The 20856-nt window shown below is 43.2% G+C and overlaps 1 protein-coding gene across 9 annotated transcripts in view; it reads left to right on the top strand.

Moving 5' to 3' along the window:
• The window catches only part of LOC119553817 (RNA-binding protein Musashi homolog Rbp6), a 185806-nt gene that overhangs the window by 99107 nt on the left and 65843 nt on the right, over positions 1-20856 (top strand). Inside the window, exon 1 of one of the 9 annotated variants that reach the window (XM_037864445.1) lies at positions 918-1738. The exons of the other annotated variants lie outside the window; for them this stretch is intronic. The gene's annotated coding sequence lies outside the window, so the exon portion shown is untranslated. Of the gene's footprint in view, positions 1-917; positions 1739-20856 lie in introns of those variants that run through there. 9 annotated transcript variants of the gene reach the window in all.

Genomic DNA, 20856 nt, shown 5'->3' with positions numbered 1-20856 from the left:
TGTTTGTTTGTTTTCGATTGCAACATTGTCGGTAAAAGTTTTGTGGATTGGGGAAAGTAAATGTTAAGGCCTACAAAATAGTAATGTGTTGCATTTGCATGTGACAAAATTCAAAAGCCATCGATTTTTTATCTTAAATGTTTATTTAAATAGGTTTAGTAGGTTGTTATTTAAAGGTATTTCCTTTTAAAACAGAAAATATTCTTGAGATCTGCAGTGATTTCGAATTAACTTATTATAGATCCTTAAAGTATGCAATGAAATTTGTAGTGATCCAAGCAAGTGATTTAAAATTGATTAGCCAGTTATTTCTTCTTTGGTGTATCCATATCAGAGGTTGAGCTGATTATCCCCTTAAAACTTGTAACTATTCCGCTTTTGCTGTATATTTTCTATAGTGATTTAAGATAACCCTATAAAGGTACCTAAAAGTATGCAATCAAAGTGATTTAAAATCACAGCAATACTTGTTTCCTATTTTTACTGCATTTATTTAGTATGTGGAGCTTATCCCCCCTAGAACTTGTAAGGATTCCGCTTCTGCTGCGTATTATCCTGGAAAAACTGGGCAGACTCGACAACCCTGGCTGTGATGCGGGCTCGCAGTTAACAGAGCTCCAATCCGAGTGGGGGTGCATCCTGCGCTCTCGCTCTCTCTCGCTCTCTCTCCCCGGCCCGTTGTCCTGCTCGCTCTCTCTGTTAACCACTTCCGCTGTTGTAATGCTTCTGCGCCGGCCGCCCGTCGATGGATGGGAAGAGGGGGGAGGGGCGAGGGGAGCGGAAAGGAAAGGCGGCAAGGCAACAGCTACAGCAACTACGGCGCCGACTGCGACGCCGGCAGCGACGCTCAGGAGAATCCCGCTGCGCTCGGCTGTTGCTAAAAATCCTACGCAATTCGCGAGAGTCCTTCAGTCGTTATCAGACAAGCGAGTCCAGCAGTCGTTGCGTTCTGTTCCTCAGCAAATTGAAACCGTGCAAGTAGCCTAGTGTGAAACCAAGAAATCCACAGCCGACAGCCAATCGAGTCATCGAGCCAAGTAATTAAGCCCAAAAAGTCCAACCGCCTTTGAAAAAATTGAATTCAAAAAGTAAAGAAACTCTCTCGCAATCGCGTCCTGAGATTTTTGTCACCGTGTGCTTTTGGCAACCAACGCGTTCAAGTGCAATCAACAACAATCCACAAAAAAAAAACATAAGTCCGAAACAGGAGCAGGACATTTGTCGCGCTGTCTAACGTTGAGCTTTAGTAGTGTTTTAAAAACAAAGATTTAATAAACGAAAATTAAACAACAAAATATTAAGAAATACTGACAAAACATAAAACCGAAACTAGAGCTTCTCAAAAAGTTGTGAACGAACCTACGAAAACAGGGAAAATCCGCTACAGCAGACAGCTACAGAGATACAGCAGCAGCCAGCCAGCCAAAAGATATAGCCAAGATCAGCCAGCCAGCCGATCTTAGCCATTCGAGCCGACGCAGCTAAGTCGGCCCACACAACCACATTTCCTGTCGAAGGTGTTGCTATAAAACCCATCAAGATTTCACACTTTGGAGTAAATCTGTTCTACGTGAAGCAGCCAGCGGAGTTATTTCAGCAGCCGCCGCTTCCGCAGGCGACAATTAAAGCGATTAGTCCGCCCGCCGTCGCAGCGCCGCCGCCGCCGCCGCAGTCGACGTTTGCGCCGCTGTCGACGACAGCAGCCGCCGCCGCCACAATTCCAACAAAGAAGCTAGTTGTAAGTCCCTTAGATATCTAAATCTAACACAAAATAGTCTTGGCTAAATTAAAAAATATATAAAAGTTGTGAAAGGCGCCACAAAAATCATTGGGGTCCTAAAACATTTTATAAGGGTGCCTAAAACTATGCAACACTTTTCCATCAACTCGCAAGGCGACGTTAATTTTTCACTGCATACTTTTAGACACCTTTATAAATTATTTAAAAACCCTTGCGATTTTTGTGACACCCACTACAGTTACATTTTTTTAGAATTAATAAAAAGTTTATCATATACTTGCTTAAAAAATCTTGAGGACCATCGAAGTAACATCCCCTACATTGCTTCAAAACCTTCACCCCCTTTAGTTATAATTCCGAAACCCTAAAGAATAATGTAAATGACTTTCTCTCACATTAACATTACTCATTTTAATGCCTTTATTAAATGTTTTGGTTATATAATATTTAACGCCAGCGAGCCAATAAAGCAGCCCATTGTAAGACCCCTAAATATCTAAATACCCTCTAAATGCCACCCTCATCTCTTAATTATTAATGCTATTTAATGAAAGTTTTGGGTCCCGTCCCAACGAAAAAGTATGCAATGAATTATTTTTATGCTGGCAGCTCAAACAATTCAACGAATCGCGCCGTTTGTTTTTGTTTTCCTTCCTTCTTTAGCGCTTTTTTTTTTTGTTCTTAGCGTTTTCCCATTTTTTCCGTTCAGTACGTTTTTTTTTTCTGTTTTCTTGGCCAGGCGCGCACGCAATAAATTAATTTATGTCCAACGTCAGGCACGTTTCGCACCCTCCGCAGGACTTCTGGTCCTCGGGCACGTTTCTCACCTTGCCTGCCATCCATTACCAAGATTTGCAAGTAAATCGCTTTAAGTGGCATTGCCCGAGTGAAAAGCACAACACAGAAATTAAAATTCCAACGACCATCATCAGTGAGCGGGGGGAATCCGGAATCCGGAGTCGGGAGTCCGGAATCCTCCAAGTCCAAGTCCTCCGGCAGGACTCTAAAATTTAGTTTGTGTCCTTGCTGCCTGATAATATCGCTTCGTTTCGTTTCGTTTCGTTTCATTTTCGTTGCTTCGTTATAATTTGCTTTTAATTTGTTTGGCAAACGCCAACACTTCAACACGGTCGCTGGACAAAAGGACCTCGGTCATATGGCCCATAGCCGCGGCTATCTAGACCCCACACCTCCGCCACTCAAAAAGGCAGGGAAAAATGTCATAAAAATAATTACGCACCAGGAAAATAAACGCGGCATCGGAATTCGCGTGTCTCTCTGCCCTGATCCTCGACCTCTGACCTGCGGACCCATAAATTTTATAACCCGCCTGTAAACGCGAATAAACCCTCATCGAAAAGTGGTCATAAATAAGTTGAAATATATTTATAGTGCGGTTTCAACTTGGTTAGAACTTCTGATGAGCGGTCCGTGCCTCCATCAACTTTTTGTTGATGAATGTTTCAATAGGCCAATGGCTTCATTTGAGCGGATAAAAGAGGATGGGCTGAATAACATGAAATGTTTTTATATGGAATACGTACTGATCATGAAGTATGCTTTATATAGAAAGTCCTTAAACCCTTTCTTAACTTTTTTCTGTTATACAACTAGTAATATCTTTAAATATAATATCATATTTCTCTATAATTCACTTCTATTTAATATATCTCCAAGAAAACTTTTAATTTTCTTTGTATCGTCTTAAATAAACCTTCTTTCTGGGTCTTAAAAAGCATATCTTTTGATAACTACCCATCTACTCAAGCTCGGCTTAAACCATGAGCGTCTTTCATCAGTTTGGCAATAAATTCGCCATCAAACGCCCAAATTGCACAGCTCGAAGCACTTAGTCCCGAGATCGAGGACCTCGCAGGACTGCTCACCTAGGAGCTCCTAGCCGAACCCATCTTCGTAACCACATTAGCCGCTGTCCCACATCGCTCGAGTTGTCTAACTGCCATTTTAGATTTGTGTCTAGTGACTTGGGCTTGTGGTAAACACTTGAGTTTAATGGTTTGTTGACTGCCTCGGCATCGCTCTCAGAGAGCCCAAAAGACGTTTTCTATAATAAAATTTTCGTCTATTGCCGTTGGCCATAAAAGCGGCAAGCGGCTGCCTAAGCGGGCATTAAAAGTCCCTATATTCCACTCGAAAATCCTCGAAAGCCCAAATCCAGTGCTCGACTGTTTTATTATTTACTAACTATTTTATTTGATTTCATTCCGGGCAACGCGCTTAGGTCTTTTCGGCCAGCCTTTCTCTGAATTGTCCGATGCCGCAAAGCCAATTCCGGAGACAGCTACATGGATTACAAATGTCTGGCTTTTGCCTGACATGGAAGCCAGCCAGTTGGTTTTTCAAAAGGGCTTAAAGTTCCAGCCTGTTGTAGTTTTGCAAAATGGCAAAATCGCAACAACATGAAAAAGAGGGAGTAATCTCCGACCCCTCAGCAATTAGCTGTCATTCATGCGGGAAAACCGAAAAAAGCAATTGTCAACCAAATTGGCATTGGCATTGACTGGGCTGGGATTTGATTTATCAACATGTTTCACGTGGAGGCAAAAGAAATCATTGCTGTCAGCCAGCTGGGACTGGGTTTTGGGACCCACGAGTTGGAGTGTGTGCTCGAGGATATATATGGCAATTCCAGCATTATGGCGTTTTCGTTCTTCGTCTCGTCGCCGCATGAAAATGTGCGTTGTGCCAAACCAATTGGGAACTCAACTGTGGGCCAAATGTGAGTTCGGGGGAAATGCGAAAGCGCCCAACTGACGCGTTTCCGTCAAGTGCAACAAGCTGGGAAAAGCGCGGAAAACGGCGGGGCGCAATCGAATGGAGAAGGAGCCACAGCAAAAGCAACTGAAAAAGCAAAGGCAGCAGCTCAAAACGGAGGACCAGCTGAAGAAGAAGATTCCCCCAGTCAACGTGCAGGGGTTTATTAAAATTTTAATATCAACGCGAATGTCGACAGTCAGCCAAGTAAAAAATGTGTAGCGCAAACTTTTCCGCTGGAAAACGGAGCGGGAGCCCAAACAGGACGAATGTCAATGCATACACAATGAGAAAAAATATGTGCTTGTCAAATAGTTTGAAATGGCATTTTTAAATTGGGTTTCAACTTTCAAAATTCAGAAAAGTCAGATATACTAACCATTTACCAAATATTATTTTAGAAATTAAAATATTGAAATAGTTGGTATAACATTATAAGTATTATTGAATAAATGTTTCAGGGCAGTTAAGGATCATACAATTTACTTAGGACAAAAATAAAAGTATTTTTTTTAGCGATCATATAGAACGACAAATAAGGTCCAGATATTCTGTGAAATAATATATTGATGGTTTATTTTATACTTATACAATCACATGAATTTATTTAATGTTTACTGGGTTCGAGTGAATCACAATGAATTTTTTAGACCTAAACCTAACAATGGAACTAATATGTTCAGCAGAAAAAAATTGGGAATAACTTTTATAAAGATAATATATTTTCTGTGTATAGTAAAGAGAGAGAGGGACAAAATACGAGGGGAAGAAAGAGCGGGAGAGCAATCAACCCCGGCGCAGGATGCCAGGATGCCAGGATACTTGGATGCCTGGATGGCAGGATGGCAAGCTGCTGCTTGAGGACTTGTTCAGTGTGTGCGTAAGCAAAATAAGTCATTTTCCCTTATGGGCCATGCGGCGAAGAAGCTGCAGAAATTCATCGATTGAATACAATACAAATATGTCAACGAGTCGCTTGAGATGTCGCTGCTGCTGCTGCCGTTGCTGCTGCTTTTCCTTCAGCTGTAGTGCTGCTGAAATCTCAGACACGGGAAAGTCGTCGAGAAACGGGGGAGAAAAATCAGGGAAATCGAGGAAAACGAGGATAACTTGAGCGGCAGCCTTTGGTTTAACTCATTTCAATGCGCCCTGGGGGAGTTTGCTTTGGAGGCAAAAGCAATCAGTCAGTGGAGTGGCATATTCATCTCCATCCGTGGGGTGTTGAATTACGGGTATTTTGTGTGAATTGAATTTGGCATGCCCCGGGAGCGGGAGCCTGACTTGGGGTCCTGCCTCTTGGTTGGTATGGTAGTGGTGGAAGGGGACTTCGCATGCCGGGCCCACACCTTGCCAGCTATTTACGAACGCATTCCGTTCCCCCACTGATCCTGCGGAAAAGCCAGGAAAAGCGACAACCGCCGGCGGCAATCAGGGCGCCAATAACAAGGATGAAAGATGCCAAGGCGCTGGCGAATTGTTATTTTATGAAATTGCAAACACAATCAAGCTGAATTCCTGCACCCCGCCCACTTTTGTCTTTGGCAAATGTCACACAGGCTTTCTTTTCGTTACGCCCGGAAAATTGTTGTTTTCCCTTTTGCCAGACAAATAAATTGAACTAATAGAGCTGTTAACATTGGCAGGCTGCAAACTTATAACTTCGCATCGGGAAATTCCTCAAGTAAAATATTCCAATTGCCAGAGAACAATGCGAAAAGTGTGGAGTGTGGAAAAGAAACCGCCGAAGCACTCGAGCAACTTGCAAAACAAAATCCGCTTTTCAACAAGCTTTTCCCTTCCCCCCCCCCCAAAAAAAAAACAGAATAGAGGGCATTGTTTTTGCTTCCTGTGTGTGTGTGTGTGTGTGTGGGCCAAGTTATTAGATTCATTTCAAGTTGGCCTGGTAAAGTGCACTCCAAACATTGAGACTCCGTGGCGAGAGTCAGTCAAAGTAAAATAAGCCAAAGAGATGCGAATGCGAAAAAAGTTCAAAAAAGACAAGTAGAGGAAAATGGGAAATGGGATGAGGGTTCCCACCCGAAAATGGGGGAAAAACAAGGGAAACTTGGGGCTGCGGCTGGCGTTGACAACCAGCTGAGGAAAAGGGAAAAGCTTCGACCACAACACTATAAATGTGGGTAGTTTCCAAAGGCGGCACAAAAGAAACCGCAACATCAGCAACAAGATAGGTCTGCTGGAAAGTGGAAAAGGAAAAGCAGGCGGTGGAAAAGCGGTGGGTGGGCCAACACTTATTTCAAACAATTAACTTGATATTGTAACGGGGCTCGGGTTGCTGCTGCTGCTGCTTCGGCTGCCTCGGCTGCTTCTGTTCTGTTTTTCAACCTGCTCAACCTCTCGAAAGGTCGCCGGGGCCAAGTCAAATATAGCCAAAGAAAACTCTTGGCAGCATGTGGCCAAGGGAAAAGCAATGGTGGGCGGGGTCAGCGGGTCGGAAAATGGGGGCCAGTGCGGTCCCAAAGAAAAACATAATAAAATCAAACCAAAGTGAAGATGCCGACGCCGCCACGGCACACGAAAGTAAAATAAACTAAAAGAAAAACAAAAACTCACGAAAAGCAAAGAGCTGCTCAGGAGTTTCCTCGGCGCCCGTTGTTGTCTCTTGGAATTGCTATCAGTGTTACAGCTGGCGGCGGCATTTCCCCCGCTTTTCCTCTATCCAGCCGCCCATTTTCCACCACCATCCAGATGCGAGGCCATCAACAGCAGCCGTCGCAGTTTTTGGCTGCGAGGCGTCAACTCTTGTGCTACAACTTGAACACGAAGTTCATCAACTAACTTGAGGGGGCGTTGGGCCAGTGGGCGGAGGTGGGCGGGGGCGTGCCACAAATGGCAGCGTCCGAGGCGTTAGTCAGCTTGCTGTTGTTGTCCACTGCAGTGAGGGAAAATCCAAGGATTTCCCAGGAAAAACCGGGCTTTGGGTACATAACAGTCCACCAAGATTGAACTTTTTAAAGTTAAATATGAAGAAGGTCTTTGCAGGAAGAGTTAGCTTCACAAAACCTTGATCAATTACCCTTGGAAGTAATATAATATCTTATATCAAGTGGTTGTACTCCATACATGATTTTCTTCAGCTCTAAATGTTCTAAGTTAATCTTAACTATTTCAATTTTAAAGATTTCAAGAAATTGAAATCTATTATACATAATAGGGGGTGTCATTCAAATCCTTTGGGATTTTAAGATCACTTTTCAACGTAATTTAAGATGTCTAAAAGTATGCAATTAATAAAGGTTGGTCTTATTTCTGAATGAATTCATACTACTTCTGAGCTTAAAATTTTGTTGCATACTTTTAGACACCTTAAAATATATTTCAAAGCTTTTTTAAAACCCAAATAATCTGATAAGACTTTCCTTACTCTTTTTCTTTAAATATATTTTTTATAGAGCGTCTCTATATTTAAAGGAGTAGCAGCTGCAGCTCCTCGACGTAGTTTGTCATTAGAGACCTACGCTTTTTTTCTTTCTGTGTGCTGTTGCTGTTGTGGCCATTGTTGCTGCTGCGTGTTTGTTTGCCACCGGAATGAATATTGCCCCGGACCAGAGGCAGAGGCTCCTCTGCTATTCATTTTTCTCTGTCTTTCTCTGGTGCCCGGAGCTGTTTGGCTTGACTTGGCTTCGGCGCTTGGGAGCTGCCCCTGATGAGCGACACAGGCCAGACTTTCCTCGAGGACCTGTACACCTGTCCACCTGTTCACCTCCGCCGCCAACCCCATCCATTGGCCCACTCCCAATCTCCCAATCTCCACCTGCTGCTGCTGGTGGCATCGTCAACAGCAGGTCTCTGTTTTTCTTGGCCCCCTGTTTGTTTGTCTTACAAATTTACTTACGCTTATTTGAGCTGGAAATGAGCTGAGGGCCTGACTCAAGCTCAGGATAAACCTCAGCGAACCCCGGGAGGAAAATATGCTTAAAAGTTTTCCAGCTGACGTTTTTATTTTGCGTTGACAAACACACGCGGCGTATGCGCAATAATTTACAAAATTATTGTGACCAAGCAGCTTGGTCAACTTGGTCGGGGGCGAAATGCTTTCTGTATGATTAGTTGACAGAGCAGAACGACTGCAATTTTTCGACGAGTGATGAAAAACGCCAAAAGGTAGCAAAGGCAAGGTAAATATTTAACCCAAACATCAGGCAATGGGAAATTGAAATGGAAATGCTTTCGCTGGGGATAGAGATGATAAAATGGCAGTGAGAGATTTAAAAAGCAGGTGGAAAAAACAATTACCTATTTAATCCCTGATGATCGCTATAATTGCATAATTCACCATGATTTACTCCCGGTCAAACACTCACCGTGCATTTCAATGGCCAATCAATCGATGGCCCCCGGCATCATCGTACCAAACTCGGGCACAGCGCACAATAAACTATTTAGCCAATTGTTACAACCGCCCAGAAAAGACCTCGTGAACCGAACAGGACCGGAAATGTTAAATGATAATGCGCGGCACGCATAAAATGCAGTCACTCCCCCGTGCAACGCACACACACACACGCACGCCAACGGTGGCGTATACGTAATTTTTATTGCGTATACGTAATGCATTTTGATGGCAGACAACGCTCGGCCGGCCACAGCGTAACAATTTAAATCGTCGGCGGTCATTTACGTGCACACCATGCAAAATGCATTTATTGCATGTCGTGCGCGGAAAGTGTGGGAGAAAGCGGGGGCGAGCGCTGGGTGAAAGGGCAGGGGAAAGCGGAGAAATGTGTGCAGAATGTGTTGTCTACTTTACGGCGCGTGGCTGTTATTTCCGCTTTCCGCTTTTCCTTTCCACTAATAAAAATCGTTTAAAAAACCGCATGACAGCAACAGCAGCGGCCACAGTCGCTACAATAACAGCATTAAATAATAACAATCATGTGTAAATTTGCCCTGTGCGCTGCCATAGATTTATGTGTCCCGACTTCAACTTCAAACTGCAACGTGGCGCAATAAATCTGGCAAAATCTTGGTAGTGCTCTACCCCCTCGCGATGCTGCATTGCTGGCTAAGCTTATTTGTCTCTCCGCATCTTCGTCTGCCATTGTCTTCCATTACTAAAATTAAAATCCAGGCAAAACGCGCTGCGATTCTATTACCAAAGTGACTCATACCACGAGCGTAGAAAAACTCGCGACTGTTTCTTCTTCTATACCAATTTTTTTTTCTCTCTCTTCTTGACGGCTTTTACACTTTTAAACGGCGCTGCGGAGCGTGTTATTTCCGCTGCTTTTAGCCTGTCTGGCAGCAGGACTTCCACTCCGGCTTCTGTTCCGTTCCTGCCGCTGATTGTGACTCTCAGGATCCCTGAATCCGTATCTGCCTCACAGTTATGCTTTCCAATTTCTCCCCATTCCAACGTCCTGCCATCTGTTGTTTTTGTCGCTTTTCGCTGGGTGTGTTTGTGTGTATATGATTCGCGTCTTGTCTTTTGGCAACGAAAAATACGTTAAATTAAATTATGATTTCAGCTCTCTGGCTCCACCTCCACCTCCCTGCAGCCCGCCCCACTTGTCTCGCCGCGCGTCTGCTTTCATATTCGTTAAATTCATTTTTGTGGGAATTTTTTATTTATTTTTTCACGTTCGTCCTTGCAAAATATTTGACTGCCTGTGCACGTTCATCAGACGAGGCTCAAAAAACACTTGGAAAAATTCTTTGGCCAGGCCTGAGTTCCTTGATTGAATTAGGGCTGGAAGCAAACTATACTTTACATTTCAACACTGAATGTAATATTGTATTTAAAAAAATAGACCATTTAGATATTTATCCAGTTATTTAGGTTGTTGTCCAGAAAATTAAGAATAAGTTAAGTCTTCATAAATTTAACATAAAGAGATTCTTTTAAGAAAAATAAAATTTAGATTAATGATAGGGAGTCTGATAATATATCAAAATTTTCACATAGAGAGGTTCCAATAAAATTATCGATTTGAATCCATTAATTACGGGACTTATCGATTCCGAATCATTTTTATGATATGTTATAGAACTGTCTTCATCATTCGTGAGACCTTACGGGGTGTTTTAAATAACATATCAAGTTTTGTATTAATGTACAATTTATTCCTGAATACCTAGAATTTTTGTATAATATTTTTGAAGTGCAGGACAGACAGCTGAGCGAGTCAGTCAGTCACTTAGCCAGTCAGTTAGTCAACAACAGCAGCGGCAGAAGCGCCCGTGTAGCGGGAAACCAGCGAGGCGTGCGTGCCGCAATCCCAGAACCCCCCTTTCCACTTTCCCCTCACCCCACCCCTGCCACCACGCACCTTTACCGCTCCCATTTCCCATTTTCCATTTTCATTCCGGTTCTCATTCGCCCTCGCCTGCCATCCCGTTTAGTTGTGCGGGCTGCAAATCTTCAACAATTGCCCTGATTTATAATTTCTGCTTAGCAATGCAAAATACTTGAGCCGCGTTGGGCTGACTCTCTGAAATGGGGGCGGCTGGGAAGGGGGCGTGGCATTGTAGGGCTTCGCCGCTCGCATGTGTTTGGCTTAGCATACAAATATTTTGCTGTTTGTTTGCCTTGGTGCGCATAAACGGCAAAATGGGTGGTTTGGTTGGTGGTAAGGGGGCATTTCGTTTCGTTTCGTTTGGTTGGGAAGAAATGTGATGAGCACGTTGACAAGTGAGTTGCCAGCCCTCAACTCCCCGCACCTTTCCATCCCTCCAGCTCTCTTACCACCAAACCACTCATACATAATCCAGGCAGCTGCGTTCTGCATCAGACGTCCGCCTGCCTCGTCATAATGTGGCTGGTAGTGCGCTTATGCATAATTTACCCACTCAGCAGTTGGCAGAAAAGCCAGAAAAGGGGCGTACACGGAGAAAAAAAACATTGAAAAACAGGATCCAGCTATTTTTATATACATCAAGCTATTTAGATAATGTAAATGGGTGTTAAGTTATACTGATTACAATTTTATGGCGATAATTAATTGTATATAACATTTATTTGGGTCTTCAGATATTTTCCCTTTTTCTGATATCCCAAAAATTTTAAGAATTTGTTGTAGAGTCCCATATGTAGAGTCTTAGGATATATAAGAAACTATTATTTCTTAGAGAGTTCTTCCTTAAAGAATTCTTTTAAAAATTACTCCAAAAACCTTGGCCTGTAAGTACCTGCCATAAGAAAAAGAGTGTTAAATAAAATCCCCTTAAAATTGACAATCTTATTTATTTTAATTTGCTTGTATTATAAGAAAGACAGTTTTTCTATAGCATACATTAAGAATTCATTAGTATATGACTACCCAAACTTTGTTCTGTAATTATCAAAAAACCCATCAGAATAGATTCCACAGACTGATAGGATTCATATTTTGTACTCCCCCATTTTTCTCAGTGCACGAGGGCGCTGAGGCGGTTGCAACTGGCTGCAGCGCAGGGAAGCCCAGTCACTGGCGATATCGCTTTGACTTTGTAAAACGCCAGAGCCGACCAAAAATAAAAAAAATCCTGTTAGGCCGCCAGAGCTCTCCAATTATCTTCTGATTTATGATTTCTCATTAATTTCCCAGCCAAATCTCAGCCACGTACACTGATAACAGGCTGGTTCATATATGAGGCGGGTCTACACTTATAAATTTGATGGAAGAAAACTCTGGATACTCGTCTCGAGATGCCTTTGAAATGGTGTATTTCTTTGCGGACCAAAAAAAGGACTTATTAGAGAGAGTATCCTTTGAAAGAGTGACTGAAGGCAGGGCTCAAAGCCATGTTGTTTGCTGACTGATTGCTTTGGCCTCAGACCTCGTGGTTCCCCCCCTTTCTAACCCCACCCATGAACAGCAGCGGAAATGAACGGAAAAGGGGCTGAGCTAAACGCAGAAATGCGTGCGCCATAAATTAAAGTAGTTTTAAGTATTTCTGTGCTGGCCATTGTTGGGCTACCGTTTTTCTCCATTTCTGTATCTTTCGGTTTCGGTTAGAGTTTCGGGTTTTTGGGGCCTGTGTTCCGGGGTCTCGGGGTTTTTGTGGCATTCGCGGACCGCCCGCCGCTCTGAAGTTTGAGGTTGAGCTTGTTTCGCCCCAAAAATAGATATACAAATGTGTTTTAATGGTCGCATTTTTTCCGTTTCTCGTCCTTTGTTGTATTACGTTGGCTCATCCTGTGGCTCCGTGTTCCATTCCCTTGGCTGAATCTGTGCGCTTTGTTATGCCGCTTGTCGTTTTTCTATGCGACCGAATTTATTTGCTACTCTCCTCCTTTTAGCCAGTTCTTGGCCCTGTGCGTGTTTGGCCACCATTCGCCAAAAGTTTCCTCTTTCATTTTTTTTTTTGTTTCGTTCGCCGGCCGCTTTTCCTCTTTGTCTGGCCTGGTTTTTCCTTTTGGCTAGGCCTAAGCCCGGGGTGGCAAATGGTTTTGATTTGATTAATGAATGTTCTAATTAAGCAAAACCGTCACCTAGCCCGCCCCGAGTGGCCCGCGTTTTTGACCTTGGCCAAAAACAATCTACGCCAGCGACGAAGTGGGGAAAGTTTCTGGCCCTCTCCGCTTCCGATGGCCATTAAACGGAAATAGAAAGACAAATTATTTGGCTCAAACTGAGTTTCGAGTTGGCTGTGTGTGACTGCAAGTGATTAGCGTTAAATGGAAGCCAGTATACGAATCGGAATCGAGGTAAAACTTTATCGAAATTGACTCCGAATGGACACCACACACACACATACACACAATTTCAATTACCTGCAAGTTGTGATTGCGATAATTATGTAATGACCGAGCGCCTAATGATGATTGGTCCTGGAGTTTATGAGCCCGGCAATTACGTAAGAGAGCCAGGACTCGAATGTCCTGGGCTGACCCTCCTTGACTCGATGCTCTGAGCTCTGTGCTCCTTTGCTACTTTGCTCCCTTGCTACTTTGCTCCCTTTGCTGTGTTATGCAAATTTAAAACTTTAAGCACAAGTTGCGGCCGTCCAGGATGTCCCATCCATGTCCTCGGAGTGTGTGTGTGTGTGTGCTCGCTTGTCTACCATATAAATTTAAACAATGTTGAAAACATGCTGCGTTGGCACTTTTTAACCACGCTCCGCACACACAGGCGCACAAGGACCTCACTCACACATCTGCTTAAGCAGAGGCAAGCATTTATGCTCTGCTCGCCAAGCCAAAAGTGTTGCATACATCGGGGGGCCTGCCGCACAATTTACATGTGTGTGTGTGTGTGTGTGTGCATACATACATGCACACACAGCAGCAGCCTTAGCTGCGTGTGTGTATTTAATGTCGAAATTATGGACGACAATTTTAATGACAATTCAACTTAACATTAGAACGACAGGGGCAGCAACATGCGACCAGCATCAGGAACGACTTTGTTGGTCGTTAGTCGCTGCAGCAGCGGCAATAAAGGGTAAGGAGGTGACTAACTCGACTGGGATACACCCTTGGAAAACATAATATGAACACTAACATTAATCTTTAACTAAATACGGAATTTTTGGATTAACTCCTAGATGATATTAAATAAATACTATCACATAAAATAAATACTTATAACTTATATAAAAACAAAATAGATAAAAAGTAATAATAGCTGCTTTGATTTTTAAAAATTTTATTAGTGAAAATGGATTGACTAAAATTAAATAAAATTTACTATTTGGAAAAGATAATAAAATTAAATGAACCATTTTATAAAATGCAAATGTATAAATTATATAAAATATTTAAGACAGCTTTTCAAATAAAATACTTCTGAGTCATAATGATATTTGGTTCGGAATATTTTTAAAATTTGTTGGGAAAAAAGAAATAAAATATTTACAAAATACGCCAAAAATGCGAATTAAGCTATTTGTGTATTTTTAGCTGTTATGCCCGTTTTAAAAAGATTTTAAAAAAGTGCATTTCATAAGATACCACAAGCTGAAAGGGGTAAACTACAGCGCCAACTTGAATGTGTTTAAATCCAATCAAGCCATAAATAGCACCAATTAATGGGTAAGCCTGGCATCGGCAACAACAATGGCCGGGGCTTCTCTATGGCATCGGCATCAACGGCAGCAAAACAGTTTCCGTATCCGCCAGCCGCCATTGTGCCAGGATGCCAATGCCAAACACACACCGATACACACATACAAGGAGCGAAGGGGTGACAGGGACACACACATGTGTCCTGGTCCTGCTGCCATTGCCTTTGCCTTTCCTTTTGCTCCTGCTGTCGACGACAATGCGTGTGAGTTAAATGTATGCGCATAAATTAATAATTAATTACACAGAATTACATTTCGGGCTTGTTGTATAATATTCATTATTGTTATGCATAAATAAGGTGACTTGCCAGGACTTCTGCCATCCTTTTTGCCACCCACTCGCAACCAATTTGTGAGCGATGCGCCATTTTAGTTCTGGCCCCTCAGTCGCATTATGGAGCTCATTAAAATGCCAACTCAGCTGAGTTCAGATCAGTTGGGGAGCTCAACTCTTCGACATCAATCTAGGAAAATGTATTTATGTGCCCGGCAATATATTTCATTTGATTTACAAGTATAAGCTGGACGAAAAAAAAGCAGGACTTCAGTCGGAATTTGCATTCCCTTTGAAGGGCCGGCATCATGCTCACTCTCAGTCCGTCGGCCCTCGTCCCTGGGGCATATTCAAATGCTGATTTCTCTATGAACCAGGCCCATTATCCCTTGTCAGTGACAGGAGGACAGGAACGTGTTTATTGGCTACGTTCGCTGGGACATTTGCCGCATAAATATCAACGAAATTAAGGAGCGACCGGAGGATGGGACTTCCTTCTGTCAGGGCAATAAATCAACAGGGAAGACGGACGAACGAACGAAGGCTTTTTGTCCTGCCGATTCGACTGGCCAAGCAAATTTCGAAGGAAATTGACCAAAAAGTATTAGTAACGGAAATTGCACAAATTTCGTTTGGGCTCAACGCACTGGGATCAGATCCACATGTGCGTGTGTGTGTGTGTGTGTGTATCTGTGTACGTGGTTGGGGGTGTGAGTGCGTTATGTCCTGTCTGTGGCTGTGTGTGATTATGGTCATTTCAATTAAAAGCCAGACAAAAACAGAAAACCGAGAACGGAAAATGCGGCATTGATGGAGCATATCGAATTATGCATAAGTAAGGATACGCAAACGTGCACTGGGAAAATGTGGGTTTTTGGGATGTCTAAAAGGAATTGAAGATAGAAGATATAAGTAAGGAAATCCGAAAAAAAAATTTATTGTGATTTAAGATGGGTTTACTTTTCCTTACTTTGCAAGTATTTGCTGAACAATAAACTTAGTGTATCTTCATTAAAGTCTATGCACACCTTAGTTTAATTTTAGGAATTCAAAACTTTTTATTAATGCATTCATTACAAGATTTTTAAATTCACTTCTCTAAGAACCTTACTAAATAAACCCGTAATAAATATATTCCTTGGTAGCATTTTATTTCCGAAAGTGTAAAAGGAAATGAACAAAGATAATGCTTGAATAAGCAGCCTCCATACATATAGCCTCCGCCTTCTTCCTGTTATCATCCTGAAATGGCATCCTTTGGCATTTATCAAACTTTCTATCAATGCTCATATTTCAGGCCGGAGCTCTTCGCCAACACTCATAAGTATGCAACACTTTTTCCCACGGCGGCGGGCGTTCAGCTGGCCTCCCCCTTTTATTTTGTATAAAATTTGCATGGATAATTTGTCACTTTGAATGATGTTGGAGCTCTTTTTTCGAGTGGGTTACAACCAATCCCGTTTTCTTTTTTCTTGCCACCCCCACCCCAAACCCTGCGGCTGAAATTCTTGCGGGAAGTGCGGCAAATGTTACAAATTGTTGTCGTTGAAAATCACCCCTTAACCCGTTTTTGGCCGCCCAGCCTGGAAATTCGGGCAACGCATCAGGAATTTTGGGGCGAACTTTAATAAACCCGCTTTTGCGGACTAATTTCACAATAAAACCAAATGGCAGCACAGAAAAAAGGACATCCTAGGGAGGCCCGAAAGGAAAAACCCTTTTTAACCTCACATTTTATGGCACACATGCGCTAACAGGTTTAAAAATTACATTTAATGACAATTGGCAAAGTGCCCCGCATTGCCCCCCCATCCCCATGATTTTCCCACTTTTCCGCTGAACATGTGTCGCCAATTCGAGACATCTCCGCAGTTCCGCGAGCAATTTCCAGGCAAGTTGCTCCCATTAGCCACATAATTTTAAGTGTGTGCGTTGCCCGAATTTCCTCCATTTTCCCAGCCCGCTTTTCTGGGCTTGGGCTGTCGCTGTCGCGTAGAACGAGCTCTTTTAATATTAAAAGGATTTATGAGACATTTTCCTTTCATTTTGACAACGAACGAGGGGGGGGGGGGGGGATGGATGGGTAGGGCAGGTGGCTCGAGCGTCTGAATGGCGAATGAAAATTCTGGCTCGTTGATGAAATTTTCGCTTAACAGAATTTGCGACGCTTGGCGGACGGCGGCGGAGCCTACGCACGGTTAAAGGGTTTTCCATTTTCCCGAAAGCCCCAACCCCCTCCACCAGAAAAACTCCCGATTTCATTGCCTTACAGAAAACCCCTTCCCCAATTTCCGTTTGCCATTGTTGTGAGCTCTCGGCAACTTTGCGCTGGTTTAGCTTACGCCCGGGAATTATTTGAGTGCTTTTTGGGAAGCGCTTCGCAAACGCCGCCACCTCCCCAAAATGCCACGCCCCCATTCCAGAGCGTGTGAAAGTGCAGACGCCTCGAAAATCCTGTGTATTTGTGGGGGTGTGTGTGTACATTTTTGACAGATTTGAAAATTATTATGCAAAATGAATAATTTAGTTGAAAGTGTTAAATTGATTTGGCCTTTCCCACTAGCACAACAGACATCGCCTGCTCCCCAAGAGATGATGGAGATGATGGCCATGTCGGCATCGCTTTTCATACCCCCATCCCCCAATCCAAAGATGCTATCTTGGAGTCCGGATAAGTCGGGGTTATCGATATGGCAGCCATGTCAGAATGAAATATGCATGCGACTTGTCAACCATCTTGCGTATCGATGAAAGGCCGTGATAAAGTGTCGACTTTATTCTATATTCCTATTTATATGCTACGCCTCATTAAAATCCCCGTAATGCTAGGAGAAAGGCGTAAATCTATTTATTAAATAAGCAGACTAGGTGTTGAATTGATTGATTGCCTCTTATTTTATTTGATGGGCGGAGATTACTCTTACTCATCTGATCTATTGATTGGATTTAATGGAATGATTAAGAAGGGTTTGCTACAAAAGTAATTCAATTAACAGAATAGAAGACAATGAAAACATTTTGTAATGAATGCAAGATTTTATTTCTTCTTTCTAACTCTTTATAATATATGAAGGAAAGCCATTGCATTTGATTAAAAGGTGGCAAATTGATTGGACTAGTTTAAAAACGTACAAAGGTATTTGGGATTGGAATATTCATTCCCTCTTTTTCTATTTATCGTATTTATTTAATATTATTTAATTAATAAGTTAAATTATTCCTTCTTTTTTCTTTTTCTGAGAATGATTATATGTATATATTTTAAAGTTGGTTTCTAAGTGTTTTAACCCTTTTGCGTGGACAAAAGTTCCCTTGTCCCTGTGGCGTCTATTCTATAATAGACATCCATCCAAAGGGCGACTTTCTTGTCAACTGCATTGTAACTGGTCCGCCTTCTTGCGCTTCCGTGTGTCCTTTGGCCTTCGTCCTCCTCCCACTCCTGCGATGCCACGCCCACCGCTTGATAACGCCCTCTTCTGACGTCATTTGTCAAATTTTCGGCATTACCCGGCCGAAAAGACATGGCCATGGCCAAACATTGTGCCAGTTGTTGGCCCCACCCGCTCGACCCGTCGACCCATCGCCCCATCGGCCCCCCGCCCCCAGGACATCCGGCGGCTCATCGCAGTCCTTGTGGCTAATATTGACATTCCTAATCTGTGCTCCGCTGCGGTGGCCGTTAAAATGCCGTGTCACTTCGTTAGTATGCGTGTGTGGTGCCATTTGTGTCTGGCCATCTAAGTATCTGTGTATCTGCGTATCCTTGTGCTCCTGTATCCTGAATATCCGTTCTGCCCCGTAGCCGCATGTGTATTTGTCTTGAGGTCGCGTTCGGTTCGGTTTTGGGTGTGTTTTGTTTTTGATTCATGCCCCGCTATCAGCACTGGGCGTGTTCCCAAACTGGTTCATTTATATTTGATGATGACATTGCCGACATTGGTCGAGCAATCAAACTCCCGGCTCCAGTTTATTAGTTTAAGTAGCTCCATTTTGGGAGTGATTAGTGCAGGGCGAAGTGCGTTGTGGTCGACAGCTAAGTGAGAGACTGTAACCGCACGGCGAAACAATGTTGGCTTGCAGAGGGGGATCCATTATCTTGTCGTTTAAGAGAGGTTTTGTATTAAAGGTTACCAAAAGATGTGCCATATCAATGCACTGTCATACCTTTTCTATCGTCAATCAGCTGATTTTGATACCTTTAACTGACTGATTTTTTTTTAAAGGTATAATCTCAAATTAATATTCCATTGGCTAGACATTTATAATCTTGTGTGGGCTTCAAAATATTTTGAATAGAATCTACTGCCAAATCTGTTTATCTATGGCTTTCAAAATATTATTTAATTTATTCCAAATTCATAGACCCCTTTTTTAGGTGCTTTCAAGGCACTACCCATTTGCGATCATAATTTTTTGGCGCTGCACAGACACTCTCAAAGTGCTGGCCACTGCAGTTTGAATCGCTTTTTAACAACGCTGCAATTTCTGTACCCATTTTGTGGCTGGTGATGATGAGCCACATGGGCGGCGCATCAAGGGGGGCTGGCTGGCGAGCCGAGCTTGTGCTGGGGTGGTGCCGGGTTCGACGTTGTCTCGGACGTCATGTTGTTACAGTTACTTTCTTGCAGCGCACTCTCAACTTGATTTCTGCTCGTTTTTTGCTTTTGCAAATTGTTAGAGGGAACGCCCGCGGAGTGCAGCACCACCGAACCACCCAACCACAGGGCCCACTGCTAACTCAACCTGGCTAAAGTGCAGCACAGACGAAAAAAATCAAAAAAAAAAAAAAAAGATACTGGAAAACAGGAGGAGGAAAAACTAAAAGCGACAGGAAGAAGGAGACCAAAAACAGAAGCCAGGAGCTGCTGAGCAAGAAGACAGGACTCTGGGCCAAAGCGATTTGCCTTGCCAAAAGCTGCACGACCAACTTTGTAGTAACATCTAAACCTCCCCTCTCTTGCTATCTCTGTCTCTATTCCTATACCTATCTCTATACCCGTCTCTGTCGCTGCGAGTGAGTGCGACAGCACAAGTGTTTTAATTTTACGACATTGTATGAATTTTACTGCTGGCACTGCAGAAACATCAGCACCGCTGTTACATATCGTTAGCTTCCTTAACGGACATATCCCACATCGCCTCCGCCGCGCGAAACCCCCCTCGAAAAGGGGGTGAAAGCAGGGGGGCCTTCAGCCCCGTTGTCTGTGCCGTGCTCATAAATTGCAGCTTGCAAGCGTCAGTGCAATCAGCGTCATCAGCTTCATCCGGTTTATTCGAGGGTCCCTCGAACCGTGGGCCCCGCACCGCCTCCTCTGCTCCTCGCTGATCCTGTCAAGAACCACGCCCCCCTCCCTCCTCACACCGCCCACTCGGCTTTTCCCATCCAACCGTGGCAGCCTCTGAACTTAGCCGAGGTCTCTGGGGTTTACTTAGCTTGTGGGTAATTTTTTAAAAATTATACAAATTAAAATTGGTGGGGCTCTGCCATGGGCCCACTGTGCCTTAACTGCCGTCACTTAACGTTAACAGTTTACGCTTGCCTGCGGGCTAAAAAGGCTGGCGTTGCACTACACACACGCACACACACGCAGACAGCCAGCAGCTAACACACACGAGTGCACTGCGGGGAAATTTCTGATAACCGTTGGCCTTTCGCGATTCGTGTGCTTTTTAAATGAAAACGGGAAAAGCATCACAAACATAACAATCCAATTTTAGTTGAATAAACAGCTTTAGTTGGAGAACATGCATTTTTCCATCATCATGTTGAATTAAAAGTAGGTTTAAAGCTCCAAATTTATATTTCTAGTTATAAAGCTTACTTTTAATTTACCAAGTAGACGTGAAAACGGTCCTTAGTTGATTTGCTAAATTATTGAATTTTTCTAAGCCGTGACCCATAAATATTCGCATCTACTGTGATGTCTTCCAAATTCACCCATTTTAAGAAAATATTATTTTGAGGTGGATTGGGATTGAGTTATGGTAAAAATCGGACCTTTAAGTACATATACGAAAAGGTCTTTAGGTTGGGTGACTTTATGTTTTCTCCCTGCCATTG

The sequence above is a fragment of the Drosophila subpulchrella genome, chromosome 3L, assembly GCF_014743375.2.
Source record: "Drosophila subpulchrella strain 33 F10 #4 breed RU33 chromosome 3L, RU_Dsub_v1.1 Primary Assembly, whole genome shotgun sequence".
NCBI lineage: Eukaryota > Metazoa > Arthropoda > Insecta > Diptera > Drosophilidae > Drosophila > Drosophila subpulchrella.
Note: the sequence above shows the minus strand (reverse complement) of the source record. Positions and strands in the feature narration are given on the sequence as shown.